We start from the raw sequence: 23,550 nt of genomic DNA on the forward strand, positions 1-23,550 counted from the left end.
TACATTGGTAGTTATGGGACAAATAAGACTTAGGCAACAAATGGGGAAAGAGCTTGTGCAACACCTGCAGTAGGAGTCTCAGACATCCTGTGAGACGTCCCGTGGAAACACGTAACCTGAGGCTGGGTATTCAAGTCCTAGGGAAATTGTCTGGGCTGGAGTTATTTTAGAATCATCAGCAATAAATAGGTAGCAGCAGAAAAACCGAAAGTGGGCAAGATTATCCCAAAAGAGAGTACAGGTGTCCAGAATGGAAGCTGAGGATGGGCCCTGGGGAACTCCTTTCTTGCGGTACGCTGAGGAAGAGGAGCCAGCAAAGAACAAAGGGAGTCAGGAGATAACCACATCGAGAATCCTTGGGGGAGCAAACAACAGCATCCAGTACCCCAGAGGGCTTTAGTTATCCACAACTGGTGATCACAGTAAGAATAGTTTCTGTAAAGTCATGGGGATGGAAGTCCAGGAAAGTGGGGACTGGAAAAAATGACAGCAAAATAACGAGTATAGTCCATTCCTTCAAAATGTTTGCAGAGGGAGGGTATGTAGTTTTGAGGGTGGGTAGACAGAGATGCAGGGCCAAAGGACAGTTTATCCAATGAGAGAAACCTGGGTGTGTCTAGAGGCTCTAGGAAAACAGCAAGAGAGAGGGAAAGATTGACGACTCAAAAGAGCTTGGGATCACCCACAGTGCAAACTTTACCACTTATCATTGGGCCAAAACTTTCCAGACTCTTGACTGGATACTGCTTTTTCTTCTTCCACCACACGGTCCAACTCTGGACTCGCTATATCATTTAGGCCTCAGCTGATTTTGTAGGTTTCCCACTAGCTGGCCCAGGCCCAGAAAGCCACATGGGTGAGAGGAAAGCTCCTCCAATCACCCCCCACCTAACCCATCCTCCAGGATGCTGGGAGACTCAATCCCTATTCCAGGCCAAGGCTCTGCCCTTCATTAAGGGGAAAACTGAGAAACTTGGGATTATTTCCTGGTGAACAAAATAATAGCGCTACCACACCCCAGAAACTTTCCTACAAATGAGCTTTCTGTGCACAGAGAGAGGCTGGCTGAGAAGAGCTGCTGATTTCCCTCAGATGGGCCTGGCTCCGTGATCACCCCTTTCAGGAAGTGGCGCCTGCATGAGCGCATCCTTGGGGCCCTGGTCCTTCGCTGACGGCAACTCGCCAGAAAGCAGGCGCCTCTCGCCACCACTCTGTGGTCAAGCGACAGCAGGGACTCCTGGAATCAATGTGCTCTGTGGAAGAGAAGGGTGGCCCCAGTGAGCCACTAACCGGGCAAAGGGCTTTCCAAAGGGTTTTCCAAAGCAGAACGCTTTGAGGAGCAATGAATAAAACAAAAAAAGCTGCAGCAGCAGCTTGGAAAAAGCAATAAGAGAAGGAGAGAACATGTGAGAGACAGACAGACAGACCGACAGACCGACCAACCGTCAAGGAAGTGCCCAGGAGAAAAGTCTGGGTGGTTCAATAAGGGTGCACTGACACAGAGACCCTGACCCACCTCCCGCAAACACTATTCTTTATGAAATATGAAAACAACCTCCTAAAAAGTTATTCTTTATAGTTCAGGGAGATGAAAAAGAGAGAAAGAGATTGTGCTAAAGTACTTCATCATCACAAGTATCAGTATCACAAGACATCGTCGCCCCTTATGTTCTAACACAATGTAACTGGCTGAAGAGAAATGTAAGCTCTTCTTAGTAAGTGGCCTCCAAACTTGGATCTTCCACACAATTCATCTTGTAGTCACTGGGACCACGAAACCCAAAACACACACACGCACACATCAGAGCAAGCAACCAAGGAACTGTGGTGAGTGAACACCAGCAGTGGAGAAAACTCAGGAACTCCTCCTTCCCCACCCCTGCCCCACCCCTTCCCATCTTCTCCCAGCCACACTGCCCCACAGGGCTGGAGCGGGACCCCAGTGGGACACCTGTGCAGTGCCACCAAGAGGCTCACAGGGCTGGACGCTGGGCAGAGCTGTGGAAGCCCTGGCCGAAGCCCAGGCTCTGGCCCAAGGAGTGAGGCCTGGCAGATGGCAAGGACACACACAGCCCAGCTGGCTTCAGAGCCTCCTTGCCTGGTTCAGGGGAGGGAAGAAAAAGCAATGTGCTAATGCCGGGTCTATAGCTTCCACTGGCTTAAGCAGGCAAAGGCAGTAAAGCCCAGGAGGCTGTCTCTCCAGGCACCTTGCTTCTGAAGCAGACAGGCCTGCTGTTGTTTTACAAGGCAGCTCACCTCCAGAGACAGGAGCTTCCTGAAGCTCAGGTTACAAGGTCAGGCCAGGAGCCCTCCCTGGGCCTCCTCCCCAGGACTCTCTGCAACTGCCACCTGAGAGGGAAGATCCGGTGGGAGGGAGGGAGGGAGGAGCCCACCGCCAAGTTCTTTCCCTCTGCATCAGACCAACCAACTTTGTCAGCTCCGCAGACCTGCCTCTGAGCCATCTGCCCAGCGAGCTCAGCATGACGCCCCTCAAGTCTCGGCCAAGTTCAACGAGGGGGCAAGAGGTGCCGGGTTTTAATGGGGAAATTCAGTCCTGCTGAAGGTAACTTTTGGATGCTCTGGGCAAGTCATTTCTCTTACTCACAAAGCCTTCTTCCATTTGAAAAGAAAGAGACTGTACTAGCCAACCTGCCCCAAAAGGATTAGGAGCAAACTTTACAAAGAGAATAGTTTGAGTTTTCTAATCCCTCCATCCAGGGCAATGAAAGGTTCCCAGGCTTTATGGAATGCCTGTCCATACAGGAGCTCAAAACACCTCAAAAGAGATGGGCTCTGCCTAAAGAACAGGAGTCCTCAAAATTTGTTCCTTAGTGGGCATGAGAGGAGGGACAACTCAACCCAAGTGTGGGAGAGGCCAGAAGCCTTGCTGGCACAAGAGATAAAAAGCAAGCTTGTAACTCCCACTGATCTGCTATGGGACCTTGGACCAGTTCACTACCTCTGTGTGCAGGGAACAAAGTGCTTGGTTTTCCTTGGGAACTCGAAGAAAATTTGAATCTGTGTTTTAATTTCCTTACCATTTGTCCTTGTGGTCCAGTGCTTCACCTTGGGGGATTAGGATCAGAAACCAGTAGATGAAGAATAGACTCCAAACCAAGTGACTCTAGAATGCTGAGTATGAAACCCAAAAACGCAGCTTGCCTTCTGCAAGCAACCAGAGTAAGCCAATTTCTGAGGATACCAGAAAACCACTGTCATTCTTAATCTATGACAAACTCCCAAATGAACTGGCAAAGTCTTTGCTAAGAAACTCTTCATGCACTTTTGTGGCGATGATTAAACCACAAAGAGCATCCCTTAACTCAAGTTGCTGGACCTCAGAGGAAAAAAAAAAAAATCCAGATTCTGGGAACCATTTGGGATAAATGGAAACAGCCATTCTCTTGGAAATACAAATGATTTCTAGCACAAGGAACTTCAAAGAGATATCTAAATTCTTGTCCTAAATTTTTATTTTATTAATTATTTTATTTACTATTCCCAAGAATACTGGCAAAAATATTTATGTTCAAAATTTTACATCACTATAGGATCTGTTTCTAGTAAGACCTTGGATGCATTGGTTCTTTGACCCCTTATAACACATAATGAGATTCACTAAAAATTAACAAATTCGCTAAAGAGAAACCAAGCTATAATAACAATAGTAGCTATCATTTTTGCTCACTTACCACGTGCCAGACCTCTGACACACATTTTTATGCAGTCCATAGTGCAACCCTATCTGAAAAGTGGGTATCATTATTCCCCATTTTACTGAAGAGGAAAATGAAGATCAAAAAGATTAAATTACCTGCTGAGGTAAGTGTTAAAACCTGGATTCGAAGCCAGGTCAGACCATAGCCAAAGAATGTACTCGCTCTGCCACAACACAGGGCAGGAGTTTCCACTAGAAATGAAGTCACCTCAAGAGGAATGGAAATTTACTATTCACAGTACAGTGAACAGAGGGTGAGGGTAAGTACCAGGCACATGGGGCAAAGGGGCAGTTGTGTTAAGCTTGATTTGTATTTAAATCCTTTAAAGGGTAGGCCAAATGACTTGGGGAACAGTAGATTTAAAATATTTTGCAGATGAGACTACAGGGGAAGCCAGCGGACACTAACAAGGGCACCATCTAGAGAAACTGGAAACACTAGCAGGGCATAAAACAAGATCAAAGTCAGGAATGGTGGGAGGCCCGCTGTGGGAGAGGAAGGCATGCAGAGCCCGGACACTCATGGGTGACTGGAATAGAGGAGAACTAGGGGGGGCGCTGTAACTGGACACCGAGTTAAAAAGAGGAAGGAAGGCGTGAGGGAGAGAGGAAGGAAGGAAAGGGGAGAAGCAAAACAAAATGGCAGTGTGATTTGGTCTAAGTACGTTTCATAACAAAAGGTCTGTGCCTGGGTCCTGCCTGGGAGAAGGGACAGGAGACTCCCCTGGGCTGCAGGAGAGGTCTTTCCCTACTTTGAGAATGGAGAGAATGGAGGGAATCAAGGAGACAGCCTTATACATCCCCACTAAACTTGGCCTCATTTTTCTAGCCCCTTTAGTTTAAACAGGCCATCCATTCCCAGCAGTTTAAAACTAGCTCCATATTATTGGTTAGAGCCAAAACAAAACGAAAACACACAAAAATTAAGACAAACTAATTTGGCATCATTTAAAAATTGGTTAAATAAGTACGGTTTTTCCATACAATGGAACCATTTTGAAGGAGGAAAATCTACAGGTATACATATGTGGAAAGACAATCTTGTGTACTGATGAGTAAAACAATGTAAATGGTCAAATAGTATAGTATCCATAATAGAAATCCTTTTCTGTAAAAATAAATAGCAACCATATATTTTATTAGCATATGTATAAAAAATGTTGGCAGAATATGCATCAAATTGTAGTGAATGATTATCTAGGGGATAAGGAAGGTGGATGATGAGGAACTTTCATTTTCTATGGTCTGTATTTCTGCAATATTTTACATTAGTAAAACTCTGTATTATAAATGTAAATAGAAAGGAAAAAAAATTAAGTGTTCCTGAAAAGAAGTTAAGTCTCCCAGCTCATCTCAACCAGGAAATGTGAAATTGCCAAAACATAAGTCAGACTCTTCCCATTGAATAAAACTCTTCATACTCTTAGAATCTGAGAGAATTACAGCAAATGTGGCCTGATCTTTGGGTTTCTGCCTTTCCGCAAAATAGAGTTTGGGGTGGCAGGAGCACTTCCTAGCAAAGATCCCTCTTGTTCATTGACCATCAAGGAAATCCCCCAGTGACATGAACCAAGCAAAGAAAGCGCATTCACACCCAGAGAGCTTTCAGGAAACCAGATCCTCTCTTATCTCCATCAACAAAGGAGACTCATCTTTCACCAACTCATTGAATGAGCCCCTTTGTTTCCCCTAAAGGATCATCATATATTCTTTCCCGGCTTCTACAGAAAGTCCAGGTGCCCCAGAATTCAGCACTGAGAGGCACAGAAGGAGTCCCAGTACAAACTTACTTGTCCACATTTTCAAGAGAGACAGGACCTGAGATGGCAGGGAACTGAGAAAAGGGGAGGGGCACGCAGGTAGGTGTAAAGTGTGAATGTGAGAATGTCTGCTTTATAACCGAGCTTCCAACTTCCAAACTTACATGAGCGGCACCTACATCATATGTCCCACAATAGAACAGGAGAAAAGAGAAGGGATGGAGTCTGCTTCAGGATGTTGTGGGACAGGAACCCGAAGTCCACCAGAGCGCTGACAAATACGCACTGATGCATCGTCCTATGCCAGGCACTACTCAAGGCATAGAGAGCAGGCAGTCAACATAAAGTCCCTGTTCTTGAGGATCCTAGAGTCACCTCACAGCCTCATTGAAGGGTGGGTTGCCCCTGGAATACCCATCATGGTGCCTTGTATGCAGAATTGCTTGACAACTGTTTGCAAGCGTACACGTCATCAATGTCAGGGCACAGGTGTGACTGGGCTGGTCGGCTACCCTACTACTCGGTGCTTTCCAGCCTCCCAGAGACTTCCACCATCCACCAATCCTTTCTCAGCCCAGCTTCCTTTCCAAGGGCTCCTTACCCTCTCAGCCCAAAAATCATGTCCTGCTAAACTTCCTTTGACCTTTCTCAACCCACCCTTTTTCTATCAAGTTCTCAGAAAAGCGGTCTGCATTCACTGCCTTCTCCTCCGCACCATGGCTTCACTGTAACTCTGGATAATTGAATGGGACCCTCCACTAAAACTACTTTCTTGAAGGTGACTTGAGCCTCTTACAGGCTAACGGCGTCCTCCTATCCTTTCCTCTCATCCCTCTCCAGCATCAGACATTATTAACCATCCTTTTCTTGAAGCTGGATTTGGATGGCTTTGGATTCCCTTGGTTCTTCGTCCTCAGTATGTTGTTACACGACAATCACGTTCTCTAGGTCCTCTTCCTCCGCCCATCCCTTAAATGTGGGCATTACCCAAAGTTAAAGTCTATTCTCTTCCCTCATGTGATCCTCTCCCTTTCTGTGCTGACTGAGGGCTGTCACATCAACACTCCCAACCCCAGTGCCTCCTGGTCTCCAGATTCACTGCAGCAGCTCCACCGAAACATGCCGCTAACACTTCCCACTCTACATGGTCAACTGAACTCTTTGTACCTCCTCCTCACCCTCAAAGCTGCTCCTTCTTTTAAGACTTAAATCTCAGTAAATTAGTAACACCAACATCCCAGACACCTGAGCTAGAAAATGCTAAGTCATATTCAACAGTTCCCCTTCCCCCCCACCTTAGTGCCACTGAATTTTAAGGACTGGCGAATATACTCTAAGACTTGAAAAAAACTGACTGGTGCCAAAGTATAAAATTAACACCGTAAAATCAAAATTAAAAATAATTCCAAGAGGGGGAGGGATGAATATACACACTACTATATATAAAATAGATAACCAATAAGGACCTACTGTATAGCACAGGGAACTATACGCAATATTGTATAATAACCTGTAAGTGAAAAGACTCTGAAAAAGAATATATATATATATATATATACACACATATATATGTATAACTGAATCACTGTGCTGTTTATCTGAAGCTAACACATTATACATCAACTATACTCCAATTTAAAAAAAACTAATATAACCCCACCAAAATCCCTTCAAATATTTTTGACAGCAAAACATTATATTTAATATAGGATACTGATAATTTTTAATTTAATTTAATTTTTTAATTGAAGTATAGTTGATTTACGACATTGTGCCAAGCTCTGCTGTATAGCAAAGTGACTCAGTTATACACATATAGACATTCTTTTTTTATATTCTTTTCCATTACAGTTTATCACAGGATGTTGAATATAGTTCCCTCTGCTATACATTAGGACCTTTCTGTTTATCCATTCTAAATGTAATAGTTTGCATCTACCAACCCCAAACTCCCAGTCCATCCCTCTCCCTCCCCCCCTCCCCCTTGGCAACCACAAGTCTGTTCTCTATGTCTATGAGTTTGTTTCTGTTTTGTAGATAAGTTCATTTGTGCCATATTTTAGATTCCATGTATAAGTGATATCATATGGCATTTGTCTTTCTCTTTCTGACTTACTTCACTTAGTATGATAATCTCTAGTTGCATCTGGATACTGGTCAATTTTAATTCGTTTGGTCCTTTATGTGGCAGGGCCCACAAAAATTGACAATGGGTCTGACCTCACACATAAAGTCCAGATACTTGGACTTCACAGAATCTCTTGGATTCACCTCTTCCCTTCCATTCCCATTGCCCTGGTTTAGACCCTCTTGAGCCCTTCGTTACATTTCTGCAGGATGTCCTAAAACACAGCTGACAGCACATCACTCCCCTGTTCAAAAATTTGGATAGTGCCCCCAGGATCTACAATATAAACTACAAGCTCTTTACATGGCATTCAAGGCTGCTACAATCTAGCCTCATCCTAACTGTTAGGCCCCTCGGTCACTACATCCTCCCACTCATCCTCTGCTGTAGCCACACCAGGCTCCTATGTCGCACGTGCCCCCATTTGCTCTATGGAAAGCCCTCTCCCCTACTCGGCCAGTGGGAAACTTGCACTTGTCTCCAGGGTCAGTTCAGATGGCTGCTCCTCAGTGAAGGCTGCATTCCCAGGACCCCTGGCCCAAACCAATCTTAGCTTCCTGGAGACCCTGGGGCAGTTCGTGATACAGTCAGTCCCACATGAGTCTTTCCCGTCGCCAAACCAGAAGCTTCCCAAGAGTGGAGAGCTGTGTCTCAGTCAATCCCTCTGTGTTTCCCGCACAGCCTAGCACATAACAGACAATAATGTGTCCTGAAGTGCAGCCACCTCTTGTCCCTCCTCCTCACATCACTCTCTCTCTGCTCCACTGCTACTTGGTCCTCCATATCATTGCTGGTGTGTGTAGTGGACCCTTAGCTGGGTCTATACCAACAAAACTTGGAAGATATGAAAAACGCTGAGCTTTAAACCCATCATAACCGTTCTTCATAGTGTCCTAGATTTCAGACAATGAAAAAGGCTTTGGAGTCAAGCAAATCTGGGCTCAAATCTGAAGCCTGGCACTTGATTGACTGTGTGGCCTTAAGCAAAGCTGGCTTGACTAGCCTCAACCTCCTCATCAGTAAAATAGGAATTATATCTAACTCAATGGACTGTTGTGAGAATTAAATGAGTTAAAGCATTTAAAGTCCCAAGCATGGCACCTGGCATATGACAGGGGCCCACAAGTAAGTAGCAGCAGGAAACAGAAGCAAGGTCTCAGATTTCTCAAACCATCTGACCTTGACAGAAGTTGTTCCCCTCCCCAGACGCTAATATAAAATATTCTTACATCAGTAACATGAATTCAAGACTCAAACTCCAAACTAATGAGACCTACTGTATAGCTCAGGGAACTCTACTTAGTGCTCTGTGGTGACCTAAATGGGAAGGAAATCCAAAAAAGAGGGGATATGGGCATACATATAGCTGATTCACTTTGCTGTGCATTAGAAACTAACAACATTGTAAAGCAACTATACTCTAATAAAAATTAATTATAAAAAAAAAGATTCAAACTCCATGATGCTGCTTGTACATATTAAAGTCATCATGGAGAAATAGAAGGAGCATAAGATAATATACACCTGTTAAGAATGAAAGAGGGGGCTTCCCTGGTGGCACAGTGGTTAAGAATCCGCCTGCCAATGCAGGGGACACGGGTTCGATCCCTGGTCCGGGAAGATCCCACATGCCGCGGAGCAACTAAGCCCGTGCGCCACAATTACTGAGCCTGTGCTCTAGAGCTCTCGAGCCACAACTACTGAACCCGCGTACCACAACTACTGAAGCCCGCGCACCTAAAGCCTGTGCTCCGCAACAAGAGAAGCCACCGCAGTGAGAAGCCCGCGCACCACAACGAAGAGTAGCCCCCCATCCTGCAAGTAGAGAAAGCCCACGTGCAGCAACGAAGACCCAACGCAGCCAAAAAAAAAAAAAAAAAAGAGAGAGAATGAAAGAGGGCAATCTAATAATCTGATATAGATAGACATCCAAAGTGTCTCATCGTTAAATGAAAAGGGCAAGTTGTAGTATAGGACAAAAAATAATCACAACATACATATATATACATATGAGGGGGAGAGGCAGAGAGAGAGGTAGGACTAGGCCATGGATCAAGAGCCCCGGGTTCTACCTGGAGCCCTGCAACTAACTAACTTTGCAACCTCAGGCAAATCAGCTCCCCTCTGCGGATCTCCCTTATTGGTTCAAAATAAAAAGGCGAGTTGAATCAGATACTCTTCGGAGAAAATTTCTAGGTTTTTAGATGATGTCTGCAAGGTGCTCAGAGAGTACCTTTTATCCATAGAGCGTCTCTCTTTGAGTTGTTCTGATGCTTTAAGCATCAGGTTTTTAAAAAGGAAAATGCAGACACTATTTCATTTTGACCTCCTTTACATTTCATCGAGAAAGCATTCCCACCATTTCACAGGCAGAGAAACCAAGTATAGACTGTGATGATTACTTGCCAGCCAAATACGCTGCTCACTAGACTGCTGCTTTTGCAAAGATTTATGACGCCAGGAGTTTTATAGCTCCCAGTTCATTCCCTGCCTCTTCCGCAGAGGAGGTGCAAGGCTTATGCAAAACAAGCAGAAGGCACTCTTTGCTGGTGGAAACAGGGCGAGATGTAAAGTGACTTCCCCTGGGTCAGAGCATAAACAAAGCTCACTCCCAGCACATTTAGGAGGTAAGTATTGAACCCTTGGGATCAACTCCGCATCCCTCCCCAACCTGGACTGAAAGCTTCACCTTGAAGATGTGTTTCACTGCAGTCATTTTCTGAGTGTTTTCTGGGTCAGAAGCAGTGAGAGCAGCTAAACCGAGGCTGCCGTTGGAGTTGCTACACTGAGGGCACGGTACTGACTTACCTGCTCTACTCCGCACCCACCAGCTCACCCAACGACCTGCTGCTGGTCAAGTATTTTTCCAGTCTCCTGGGCAAAGTGGTTTCACACAGCTTTGAATGCAAGTGACCTTGTTTGTCCTCACGGGTGTGGGTCCCCGCCCTGCAGAGGGTACCTGCTTCCTGCCCCAGAGCAGTTTGCTTTGGTTCTAACACAGGGTCTCACTCTCTGTGCCTGTAAACACGTCCATTCTTCTGATAACTTTCTACTGTGAGGGACTCTCCTGCTTCAGACTTTAAATGTCTGGGCATCGAGATTCCCAACAGATGCAGAAAGCACGTACAGAATGTAACATCCACCTTGCAGAGAAAGGAAGAGCCTGAGCCACTGACCCCACCAGCAACAGCCTAGATTTTAAATGCGAAAACCGAGACCAGACCACAGCTAACATAATACAAAGTAAATCATTCCTGAAAATAAAATAAAAAGGCTTGTTCACTCAAAAAGCACGCAGCCAGGCCACTTAACCAGTAGTCAGCCTGCTGGTAACCTTTACAATGGCAACTAGTAATGCTTGAGATGGGATAGTGACCACTGGCATCCATGGCATTCTACCTAGACCTTCTAGAAGCTGCTATTAGTTGACCCCACGCTCACTGTCACCTCTGGATCAAGTTTGCTGACTGCTGTCTGCTCATCACTGGCCTCTCATGCCCCTCAGGACTCTCTGGGGCCTTCAGTTATCTTGGCTGAGTCCCTTCCTTTGTTTCTTTCCCCTCAGGTCCCCCGCCTGAGACCTAACGTTGTCCTCTGCCCCTCTTTTTACCGGGCACATCCGTCCACGGCCTTTTGAGGGCCTTCCGTTTATCAGTTCATCTCAGAACCCCTGCACATGTTTATAAAGGCCTAGCAGCCCTGCTCACCGCCTTTGGAAGCTAAAAACCAGCTCCTATCAACCACTGGGCACAGAACGCAGCAAAAGAAGAGAGCGGTTGGATTGCAGTGGGAGTGTGTCCATGACAGAGAGTTTTGTTGAAAGAAACAAAACACTCTCAAAGGCCTGAGCAAGCAGTATGCTGGGGAGTCCAGCCACTGGTGAAACTCACATTTTGTCCGGGTAAGGCAAAAAGCAGGGCAGAACATACCAAGAAACAAGTGCTGTAATATTTTACAAGGTAGTCTCTATTTCGACATGCCTTAAGGACAAACAAACAAACAAAAAAGGTTAAATGCACCTAGAAAAAATAAAACCTCTCTACAGGAATTTGAGGGTCTTTTCTTCTGAAATGTTTTTCTAACTCTTCACTATTATAAAGCAAATCTTGTGTATATTGCTCTGACAACACTCACTCAAAGAGCCTTTCATAGCTGCATTCTGAGGGTCAGCCTCAAACATTCACTGAAAAATGAGGTGGGAGTGACTGTATTCTCGATGAATACCTAATTTTTCTAGCACTAGACATATTCTGATGATGTAAATTAAAAGTCAGCAGTTACTTTCCCCTCTGCTAAACGGAAAGCAGTTGGGGAATACAGAGGTGGGAAGATAGCCTCCTCAGGTCTAAAGCATGCCTCTCCACTCCTTACCCCGAACCCGTCAACAGCGTGTGTCTCCCATTAACCCTTCTTCATAATTGTCTATAGGTCAGAATGTGGGGGATTATTTTCAGTGTTGAATATTCTTGAAACTTCCCTTATCACCCAATTCAACCAACACTTCTTGAGCACCACCCATGAGCCAGACCCGGAGTTAGGCACCAGCTCCCCCGTGGGCACCAGACAAGTGTCCCTTCTTCGAGAAACTCATAATCTGAAGGAGAGTCACGCCTGTATATGGCGAGCCAGGGTACCACGTGAAAAGTGACAGCATAAGAACTCAGAGGAGAGTGTAGTGTCCTCCTGGGTTAGGGAAGAGGGAAAGCATCAAAGCAGTTATGTTTGATCAGGGCCTTTAGGGACATTTGTGTAAGAGTTCACAGCTGAGGAAAGGCAAAAAGATATTCCAGCCCTAGAAAACAACAGAAGCAAAGTCATGGAGGCATGAAAACGCACCCCAAGTTTAAACAGTCATAAGCATCCAATGTGGGGTAAACAGAGAGGGAATGAAGTCTGGAAAGGAGGTTGAAACAGGTTGTGAAGGTCCCTGCCTACCTGTTTAAAGTTTATTTTGGGGCAATGGGGAATGATTAAAGGGTTTTAAAGCAGTTGAATGACTCAGTCAGACTCATGTTTTTAAAAATAATTCTGAGATCAGGGAGTAAGATGGGTTAGAAAGACAGAGACTGAAGGCCAATTATTCAAACATAGGATAAGAATAGGGACAGTGGAAATTGAAAGAAAATGAAACTTCACTTTTGGGGGTGAAGAAGGGGGCCAAGAGGTCCTATTGCTACATGGTGAGTTTGAGACCTCTTGTTACAACCAAATGAAGACAGCTAGTACACAGCTCTAAAGCAGCCTGGAACTGAGAGGGGAGACTGGGGCTAGAGATAAGGATTTAGATGCATTGGCAACCTCAACAATTAAAAACTGGTAGCGAGGAAGGAACAAAAAAAGTAGAAAGAAGCAATGGTAAGCAAGCTGGGAGGAGAAAAAGGAAGCCAAGGGAGGGCATAGTTTCAAAGCAAGAGTGGTTAACAGTCAAATATTGCAGGGAACCTGGGACTTGGGTCTAGTTGGAGGCCATCACATTTGACAGTATCAGACCCCTTCGAAAGCAGTTTTAGTACAGCGATATGGGGAGCTGCCTTATGACAGTGGGTATATTGTACAGTACTCATTAGCACCTTCATCCTCAGATGTCAAAGAACTGTTTCAGAAATAGGATTCAGAACATCAATTATTTATTAACAGCTAATCAGGGGATTCAAGCCTATTAGGTTAAATCAGAAAATATAAAGCAACATATAAAGGTATACAAATAATTACCTCTCTAATTTCAGATCATTAAAGATGCAGGATAAAAGAACAAAAGAAACTCTTAGAATTGAGAGCCGTGGAATATTGATGTCCACACAAATACGGCAGGCATGGTGATTCCAAGCAAGCACTCTAGAATATACACCAGGGTTCAAGTCCAGCTTTGATCTTCTAGGTATGTAATTTTGGGTAATTAAACTTCTCTAAGCCTGATTTTTTTATCTCTCTAATTAGGATAATAGAAATAACAAATACATATAAAAGCTCTCAGCATAGTGCCATCACATAATAAATGTTGACTTATTATAATAACTCATTATTCTAATTATGCAATTATTATAATAATGTTTCATTTAGTCTTTAATTTTTTAATCAATAACTATTTTTGAGCCACTCCCCTCTACGTACCAAGCATGACTCTAGGTGCTGGGAATATTAATTAAAAAAAAAAAAAGAGTAAGACCCAGCTCCCCATCACAAGAAGCACAGCCTAAAGGTTTAGAAGGCAAATGGACAATTACAAAACAAGATGCTCCTTGCTGTAACAAAGGAATGAGAAAGGTGCTCAAAAATATTCAAGAGGAAGCACTCGGTGCTACCCCACGACCTGGAGAAGGAGAGGGGCTGTCAGGCCAGGCTACAAAGGTGAAGTAACAGTCGTTACAAGGAAATTTGTGAAGAAATTTTAAGGATAATAATAAATATTAAGGTGCCATCACACTCACACACACACACACACACACACACACACCTGAAAAAGTCAGAAAAAGAAGGTTCTTTGCCCAAGGGCAAACAGCAAGAGAAAAGGAGCTGGAAGCAACCCAAACTCTTGTCATCCAGCTCAAGGAGTTATTTTGGCTGAAATAATCATCATGTAATATTTACACTCTTCCCACCTGAGTTTGGGCTACATGTCCTACAAAGCAAATTAAACATCTCTTGCCTGTCCTCTAAAAGTCTACAGTTTAAAAATAGGTAACTAACACAGGGACAAATTCAAGAACTTTGATGACAAACTACCCCCTCAAGATAGTGTTCTCAAATGAACAATTTTCAAGTTCAGTTTGGTCCCAAAGGTGAGGATGTTAATAGATTTTGCCCTTCCCTTTGAAAACAACAAATATCAGGGAGAAATTTTAAAATTGCATGGTTTGGTTTCTCAAAAAGTCAAAAATAGAATGATCCAGCAATATAGTGGAGTATACTTGTGAGTATATACCCAAAGGAAGTGAAAGCAGGACGTTGAAGAGATGTTTGTATATCCATATTCATAGCATCATTATTCCCAACAGCCAAGAGTGGAAGCAGCCCAGGTGCCCATCAGTGGATGAATGGATAAACAAAATGTGAAAAATACATACAATGGAATATTATCCAGCCTTAACAAGGAGGGAAATTCTGACACATGCTACAACATTAGCCTTGAAAACATTATGCTAAGTGGAATAAGCCAGTCACTAAAGACAAATATGATATGATTCTGCTTATCTGAGGTACCTAGAGTGGTCAGATACATAGAGACAGAAAGTAGAGTGGTGGTTGCCAGGTGCTGTGGAGTGTTAGTGGGAGTTAGTGCTCAGTGGGCACAGAGTTTGAGCTTTGGAAGATGAAAAATGTTCTGGACATGGCAGTGATGATGTGGCTACACAACAGTGAGCACATACTTATGCCACTGAACTGAGCACTTCAAATAGTTAAAAAGGAAACTTTTATGTTACATATGCTTATCATAATTTAAAACAGTTTTTCAAACTCGAATGGTTGCCATACTCATTAAATGCCTGTTCTTCATCACTTAGGGGCAAATAAAAACACCCCGTTTCTGACATTTAGATGCAATGCCATCTGAGGAAGGGACAAGAGACCGAGGCCAGGCGTATCAGAAAGTTCTTTATCCAAAGGAGCAGCGTCCAGTTACCATTCCCTGGGAACGGACATCTTTGTAACCCACTAAGAAGGTGGCCTTTTTGGCAGCCATCATCTGACAAGTTTTTATTAAAATAATCCCCGTGTAACAGCATCACCCCACTAGGGAGTGACTGTCAAAGTGCACATTCCAAAAATTACTAGTTGAACTTCTATGTGCAAAAGCACTAGGCCGAGCTTTATGCAAGATCTGTGACTGAAATTCATAAATCAGTTCTTGCTCTTAAGAGATGTCTAGTTGAACAAATAATAGACACAAGAAAAGTTAAATAACAGTAAAAGAAGTCTATGATTATGTTCAATTAAGTAGTATATGTAACTAGCCCTTTAACAAACTTGGAGAAGGGAGAGATGACTGGGGGCTGGAGTGTTCCAGGAAGACTGATGCAAAAGACTCTGGATGAAATGTTCAGGACTCAGTAAGTAGAAGCAGATGAACCTGGTTCAAGTAGTGGGTTTGTGATGGGAAGTGGTAAGAGAGAAGGATAGAAAGAGATGGGAGCCAGATTACAATAGCTCTTAAAAAGTCACTTTCTGAGTTTGGATTTCCACCTCTACCGACAGAGGAACCACTGTAGGTTTCTGAGAAGGGCCACTGTATGATGAACACGATGTTCCCATGTGGGGTGGCTTTGGAGAGGGAGACCCTTAATTGGTAGAAAGTTGGATTCCAGCCCATTGAAGTATACACCCGAGGGCCACTGAGTCACAAAAAATGAAACCAAACACATGCTTTTGTTAGGTTAAAGTTAGGGCTTTAAAATGTGTCAGGCCATATGCTTATAGATGCACTGAATTTTTCTTGAAGGATACACAGGAAACTGCTGACATTGGTAACTTTTTAGGAGTAGGACTGGAGGTAGGGAAAGGAAGACTTTGACCTTTCATTGTGTACCTTGTACAACGTGGATACACTTCTCAACCATGTGCATGAATTCATTTTATAATTTTAAAAGTTCTTTTTAAAATGACAACCAGGTAGTGTTAAAAAGTGGGCTCTAATCAGCAAATTCAAAACATTTCTAATTACAAAAGGTGACATGTATCTCAATCTTGTTTGTACCATATCTTAATCTCTATCACATATAGTGGAGATGTTGTGAGAATGACCTAAAAGGAATGGTACAAAGCACAGAGAACTAACTGCACATCTGAGGCTTACCTCAAAACAAACAGATGAGCCACTCATAATAAAACACCTTTTGGGTGTATCTGCCCGAGTCTATTCCAAATCAACTCCCCACTGAAAACAAAAATCAAAAATAGTAGCCCACAGTATATTTGATAAGACATATCCCCATCTCAGTAAGTGGCTTTTTCATCCTTCTAGTAGCTCGGAGCAAAACCAGTTGAATCATCCTTGACTTATTCTTTTTCTCCCATCTTCTATATCCAAGTTCCATCAACTCTACCTTAAAGATTTATCCAGAAGCCAGCTGCATGTCACCAAACCTACCACCCTCACCCTGGTCCACCATCTCTAACTGGACCACTTACAGTAGCTTTCATTCCACTCCCTGCTTCCACTCTTGTCCCATACAATCAATCTTCCACAGGACAGCCAGAAAGATCCTCCTAAAACACCAATCTGAACAAGTCACTCCCCTGCCCACAACTTCCTGTGACTTCCTATCGTATGGCTAAGACCCAAAGTTGTCGCCTGGCCTCAAAGCCTGCGTGATCCAGACCCAGTTTCCTCCCCAACATCACATCCTGTGCTCCCCCCTGGCTCCCAACACGCCAGTCACACTGGCTTCCTGCCCACTCCTTGGACACAGTAGCGACCCCATCTTTGGGCCTTCATCTCAACCAATTCAGGTTGAGAGATCCCCTCAACCTGAATCTCTTCCCCCAAACGTCCCTATTCCCCCGCCTCGCTTCATTTGGGTCTCTAGTCAAATGAAAACTCATCAGAGAGGCCTTTCCCGGCCATCCTACATCAACTTCTAGAACCACCTCCCTCTCTTTCCCTTTGCACTATTTTTTCTTTATATCACCTGAAAGTATGACACTCATCTGTCATTTGTCGTTGTTTAGTACCCGCCTCACCCAACTAGAATGTGCTCCATGATGTCAGCCTTTTTTTTTGCCATCTTCACTGCTATATCCCCTAGGCCTAGAATATGCCTGGCAAATAAATGAGAGCTCAATAAATATTTGTTGAAGACTGAAGTAAGCACAAATCAAGGCACCCAAGATCACTGGACAAAAAGAGGTTTTTGAAGCCCCAAATGAGGCATATGCATAACAATGCCCAGTAAATTTGGGGTAAGAGAATGAAAAAGCCAAAACATCAATTGACAGCCATATAAGTCCATCGCTTATCTACAGCATGCTGGGAATCCACATGTATGCTTGACATTAAGTCATACTTTGCAACATCATCTGTGTACAGGCTGGAGGGCCATCCTTAAGGTTTTGTGGCTAAAGAGTAAATACGGTAACAACTTTCCTCCTCCCTTTCTCCAGGACCAATGAGCTTGGACTGAAAATTCTGCTGAAGAAAGAAAGCAATCACTGTCTCACCCAGAAGGCCCAGAATATTCAATTATTCCATGGAGAAGGTCTAGACAAAGCCCCAGCCTTGGAACTAGGAAACTAGGTCAAAGTCAAGTTCTACCACAAATTCAGGGACCTTGGGCAAATCATTGTATGTTTCTGATCCTGTTTCTTTGACTGTAAAGCAGGAATGATGACATGTTCCCTGTTTCTTCACATGGTCATTGTAGAATAAAATGAGATGATGCACTTACAAAGGCCTCCTGCAAACTAAGTGGACCATACATCATGTGTGGTCATCAACTTGTACTGGCTGATCTCTAGTTCACATTCCCTTCTCTTTTGCTGGTGACCTTTGTCTAAACAAGGATCTGATCAGGTCCCTCCCCTGCTCAAAACATTCACTGATTTCAGCTTGAAACTTCAATGGTTCAAACTTCTTCACAAACTGAACCCAAACCATTTTTAGGGTCACACCTCCAGTCCATTCCTGTGCTGTGGCCTGTACTCCAGCCACAGAGAACTACTCCTCACCCTCTAATCTAATCATGATATATTGCACGTCTATGCCAGGCTATGTGCCTAGGGCCCCACCCTCACCCATCCTCCCTTCTTCCATCAGGAAAATCCTAGACACTCTCCAGCCTGAATCAGATGCTTCCCCCTGTGGGCTTTTTCTCAGGCACCCTGTTGAATCACTGCTTGTTTGCAAGTCCTTTCTCCCACCGGACCAGTGGGTCTCCATCGGATGTTGTGTGTCCTCAACATATAACAGGGTAATGCATACAGTAGGTGGCCAGTGTTTGTTCTTTCTGAATACGGCTCTCTCAGGCCTCTCCAGTTCTAGCTCCCTATGACTTACGGCTTGGAGTAAGTGTTACGAAAGGCCTTTTCTTACTCTTCTACCCCTGAGGAAATATTCTTGAAGGTGAAACTGATTGAACACTCCTAGGGGGCTTCTAGAAACAGGCATGAACTGAGCAGAGGGACAGAATGAAGCTAGTGGCCTCTTTCCAGTCCTCATAAGTTATGTGTTTAAGGTGTGCTTCATTTTATTTGAGGTGCTTTGAATTCTCCAGTGAGACACACCCATATTTAAGTTTGGTATAAATGGAAATGATTTTCAACTTATTCATTTTCAGGATTATCCAAGTTTCTCCTTTTCATGCTGGGGGAAACTCTTTTATTTATTTATTTATTTATGGCTGAGTTGGGTCTTTGTTGCTGCACGCGGGCTTTCTCTAGTTGCTGCGAGCGGGGGCTACTCTTCGTTGTGGTGCGCGGGCTTCTCATTGCAGTGGCTTCCCTTGTTGCAGAGCACGGGCTCTAGGTGCGCAGGCTTCAGTAGTTGTGGCAGGCGGGCTCAGCAGTTGTGGCTCACGAGCTCTAGAGCGCAGGCTCAGTAGTTGTGGCGCACGGGCTTAATTGCTCCGCGGCATATGGGATCTTCCCAGACCAGGGCTCGAACCCGTGTCCCCTGCCTTGGTTAAGGTGGATTCTTAACCACTGTGCCACCAGGGAAGCCCCTGGAGGAAACTCTTGAATTGACTATAATTCAAAGCAATTATTGTTCTTTAGCTGTCAAGGTGCCCTGTTATTCTTTTCATAAATATCCTGGATGATCTGAGCCCAGTTCAATGCAAACTCTATTTTTTTTTCCCTAGCCCTGTACCTTTTCAGTTGCTAAATTTACAGCATTAAAATGAAAGGAAGAAAGGAAGCCCCACTTTTGCCCCCACTGCTAACATGATATATGTCTGGATTTTAATTGCCCTTGTAATTATACTCTTGGCCAGGTCTGCACAGGTATAATGTAGAAATTAAACATTATGGCACAGCCTGAAAAGGCCTCGCTGAGGTATGAAGACACGACGGCTTTGTAATATCTCCAGCCACCAGGAGAAGGAAAGAGAAAGATGAAAAGGAGGCCTGGGAATGTCATAAGCTAGCTAGCAATGCACTGAAGAAGCATTTTCTGTCTATGACCACCTCGAAGACTGTGTGAGCTGGAAGGCTGCGAATCCCCTGGTGGTTTGATAGTCAGCTAAGGCTAGATGAAAATGGAAGAACGTGGATTGCTTGACTGTGAGTTAAGAAATAAGCACAGCAACAAAGGGAAACATGCTATGAGATTTTCTAAATATTTACCAAGGGGAGTTGACAATTCATTGAGTGGAGCCAGACCTGACCCTGAGCTCTCCTGACTGCCTCCGACACCTTCCCTCGATCACCATCTCCATCTCTAAAAACAGGTGATCCTCACCTCTGGGGTTGTCAGAGGAAAAACCGCCTCTCTGTGATAAACCCGGCAAATGCTCCGTGATGATCCTAGCACACAGACCACTGCATTTACTCTTCCTCCCCAGATTTCTTATCTAAAGTAGAGGAGTAACCAAACAGCGGTCTGTAAAACACTGAGTCGATATAAACTACGTTTAAGGTAAAATACTTCTTTCCACAGTAATTTTCAACTAGTGATAGCCACATGATTTCAGAACCCAGTATCCATGAACCTCCCTGCCAGTCCCCATTCCAAAGTCAAATTTCTCATCAGCCCACACAGCAGTTATTTTCATTCTTGATCTTCCCAAGTCAATTGATAATTGTTAATCTGCAGGTCAAGGTTATTAATTTTTTAAAATTATTTCTATCACTTTAAACTTCCCACTGGTTATGTTTCCTACCATTTCAGGTCTCGAATGGAGGGTATAATTTTGCTTTTGAATTTGAAATTTGGAATAATATACTTCAAGAGCAATTTAGTGACTGGGCTTAGATTAAAACAGGTATTTGACAGTCCCAATAATTCCCTAAAGTCTTTTCCTTCTCCATTGCTCCAGAAATGCTACATGATTATTTGTCTTAAAATCTGTATTGTCTCAAGATACCTGTTGTGTAAAAATGCATACATCTGTACACCTAACAGGCAATGGGGAGGTTATGGAACAATTTAGAGTTGAATGCTCCTTATGTCTTCTCTCCTATCTCCAATACCTTTTTAAGATTTCACTAGGATGAAAGTATTGGATATTAAAATATATCCTCTCACAATCTCCCTCAAAGGAAAGAAAATGTCAGTGGTTTAATATTAGGCAGAACTTCAGGAAATAAACCCAATACTGGCCTTGAGAGAGAGACTGGAAAGAAATGGTCTAGAATGGTAAGAAGCATGGAAGGCACATACCACCACTGCACATAAATGACCAGGTAAATTACAGTTAGGTCTCACCTTCAAGCAAGTAGCTATGCAAATAGAAGGCTAGACTCAATGACCTCCAAGGTCCCTTCCCACTCCAATAGCGTTTGCCTCATGAATTTTTTATAGTCATCCTCCGTCCTATCACACTGTCCCCATGCATCATCAAGCTCTCCTGGCCAATTCCACGACTGAAAGGAAAATCTGTTTTCAAAAAATCCATGCTTTGAATACTGCCAAAATTACAGTTCTGTCCTTGAAACAACGACCTGCACATAATGGGCATGGCTAAGTACCTCTGAGCAAGGAAGTGTCCAATACCTTTAGCAATATTTTTAAAGCTTCTTTGACATATGCAGAATTATTACCTGAGGCCTTGAGAGTGAAAGACTGTGAAGCTAAGAGACAATCCTATAACCAAACTTTCCAACTTATACTTCTATATCCTCTGCCGACTTCTGAACCTTAAAAGAGGGTGGAACTGAACAGCTGAGTTTGAATCCCAGCCTCACCTCTCATCAACTGAGTGATGTGAGGGAAATTACTTAATCTCCTTGAACCTGTTTCCTCACTTGTAAAATGTTGATTCTATGAGCAACCTTGAAGAGTTATTGTGACAACTGAATAGGACAATATAAAGAAAACTCTGAGCATTCATTTACTCATTCCCTCATTCATTCAACAAAGATTAACTGAGTGTGCACCACCAGCCAGGCACCGGGCTAGACACTGGTATGTAAAAGACAGAAAAAAAAAAAAAAAGAAGGAAAGCTACTGTTATTTTTATTTACCAAAAACAAGCCTGTTTCCAGAACTGTGGCAGAACCATCAGATTTTGACTCTAGTTCAAAACTTTCATTCACAGCTAGTTTGCCTAAAATAGTCATTTTTAGTTTGTCATATAGGAGAGTCTGCCTCCTGCCACCCCTTTACCTACCCCGAAGCTAACCATCTAGCAGGTATTTTGCTAAAAGACACCTTCAGAACACTTGGGAGAAGCAATGACCAGAGCAAAAAGTGGTATCCCAGCTCTCAGCTGGGCAAGCCACTCAGGAAAACTTGATACGCCTGTGCTACAAGGCCCATCCTGGATGCCTGGGAGGTCTGGGGTGCTTTCAATTCCATGAGCAGACTGAGTCTTCTGAGAATTTGGGATTAACAGGTCTGGCTCATCCCCAATCATTGTGACTGGACCACCGATAAAGAGAAGGGCAACAGCTAAAGGGGTCTAACGGCCACGTTTTTGTAATGTAGGGCTTATGTCTTTCAGCTGTACTTTATGCTAGGATTTGATAAAGTTCTGTATAAATGACCCACTTCTGAGGAGTCAGTTAGTTTCAAGGCTGGTGGGCTCTTCTTCAGTGTGAGCCTAATATTCCTTTTTCTAACTAGCCCACAGCCTCCAGGCAAGTAAAAGCCTAGCTGTGTTGGGTATTGAGCATTCAGTACACTTAAACATTTTGCACTTACAAAAAAGAGCTTCCCAAGACATTCTGGAACCCACAGCTCCTAGCAAAAGAGTTAAAGTCTGATACTGGAATAGGAAATGACCTGCCCTAGGTCATAGGATCAGAGGGTGGTCAAAGAGGGAATTCTAGAATAAAATTTGGTACCATCTTTGAAATTAAGAATCGGTTAGTGGATAGTACAGAGGTGCCTAAAATTTTTGATTGGCACACTCCTCTCATTCAAGAGCCGCCTGAATCACTTTCCTTAGGAATTCAAGTATAGATCGTGACTAACTCAAGGCTGTGGACTTTGCAGGGCTGCCTGCTACCTGGAAGTGACAGCCTAGCCTCCCCTCACAGGAGTTCTGGGTGCAAAAATACTGTCACTATATATCCACCCCCCTCCACCATCTGATGCATACAAAACTGTGGTTTCTTTTCATTTTCCTTCAGTGAGTTAAGCGTATTACTATTAACTCCTGGAGCCTCTAATTCCTCACTGAAAATAGTGGTTTGGATATTAATAGGCTGTAAATCAAGACCCTACCTGGGGCTCGTTGTCACGGAAACGGTACTCAAGCCTACCGCTACTTCCCCACCTTTGGACGTCTGGGCGAGTTGGTGGGAGTTGGGGATTGTTTTAAAGTTCCTGTTATTTCTCCCACTTTCTGCTATTTCTCAGGGCCAAGTTGTTGGAGAAAGAGGAACCCGTGAGGCAAGGGAGAGTAGAGTGGACCGTAGCAGCTTGGAGAAGCGGAACTCTTTGGGAGAGGAAGGGTGGGGGTCCTTGGAGGATGGCTTGGGGCACGCTGATCTCTCCTTCTTGGGGCTGCACCCGGCCACTCTCCGCGTCGTTCTCAACGCTCGGAGACCCGGCCCCTCCGCCGCCCTGCCCTCCCTGCCTGCGCGCTGGGCTACTGGGGAGCGCGCAGACAAGTTCCCCAGAAGAGAATCTGAGTGGCCCCAGGGCTGAGGAACCCGGCAGAGAGGGCAGCGCGGAGGTCCGACAGGCTTGAGGCAGAACCGCCTTCGTCCCCACGCCGGGGTCCTGGAGGAGGCAGCCCGAGACCAGAACACGCACCCCTCTCACCGCCCTCCCAGCGCCCCCGGGCGACGCTCCAGGATCCGGCTCTCCAAAGCAAGCGCCCAGCTTGCCAAGCGCCGCCGAAGCC

The 23,550-nt window shown here is 44.3% G+C and overlaps 1 protein-coding gene across 4 annotated transcripts in view; it reads right to left on the reverse strand.

The window, feature by feature from the left end:
* The window catches only part of SPTB (spectrin beta, erythrocytic), a 125,230-nt gene that overhangs the window by 101,260 nt on the left and 420 nt on the right, over positions 1-23,550 (reverse strand). The gene's annotated exons all lie outside the window — the stretch shown is intronic.

Source organism: Balaenoptera musculus, chromosome 2 (genome assembly GCF_009873245.2).
Source record: "Balaenoptera musculus isolate JJ_BM4_2016_0621 chromosome 2, mBalMus1.pri.v3, whole genome shotgun sequence".
Classification (NCBI taxonomy): Eukaryota; Metazoa; Chordata; class Mammalia; order Artiodactyla; family Balaenopteridae; genus Balaenoptera; species Balaenoptera musculus.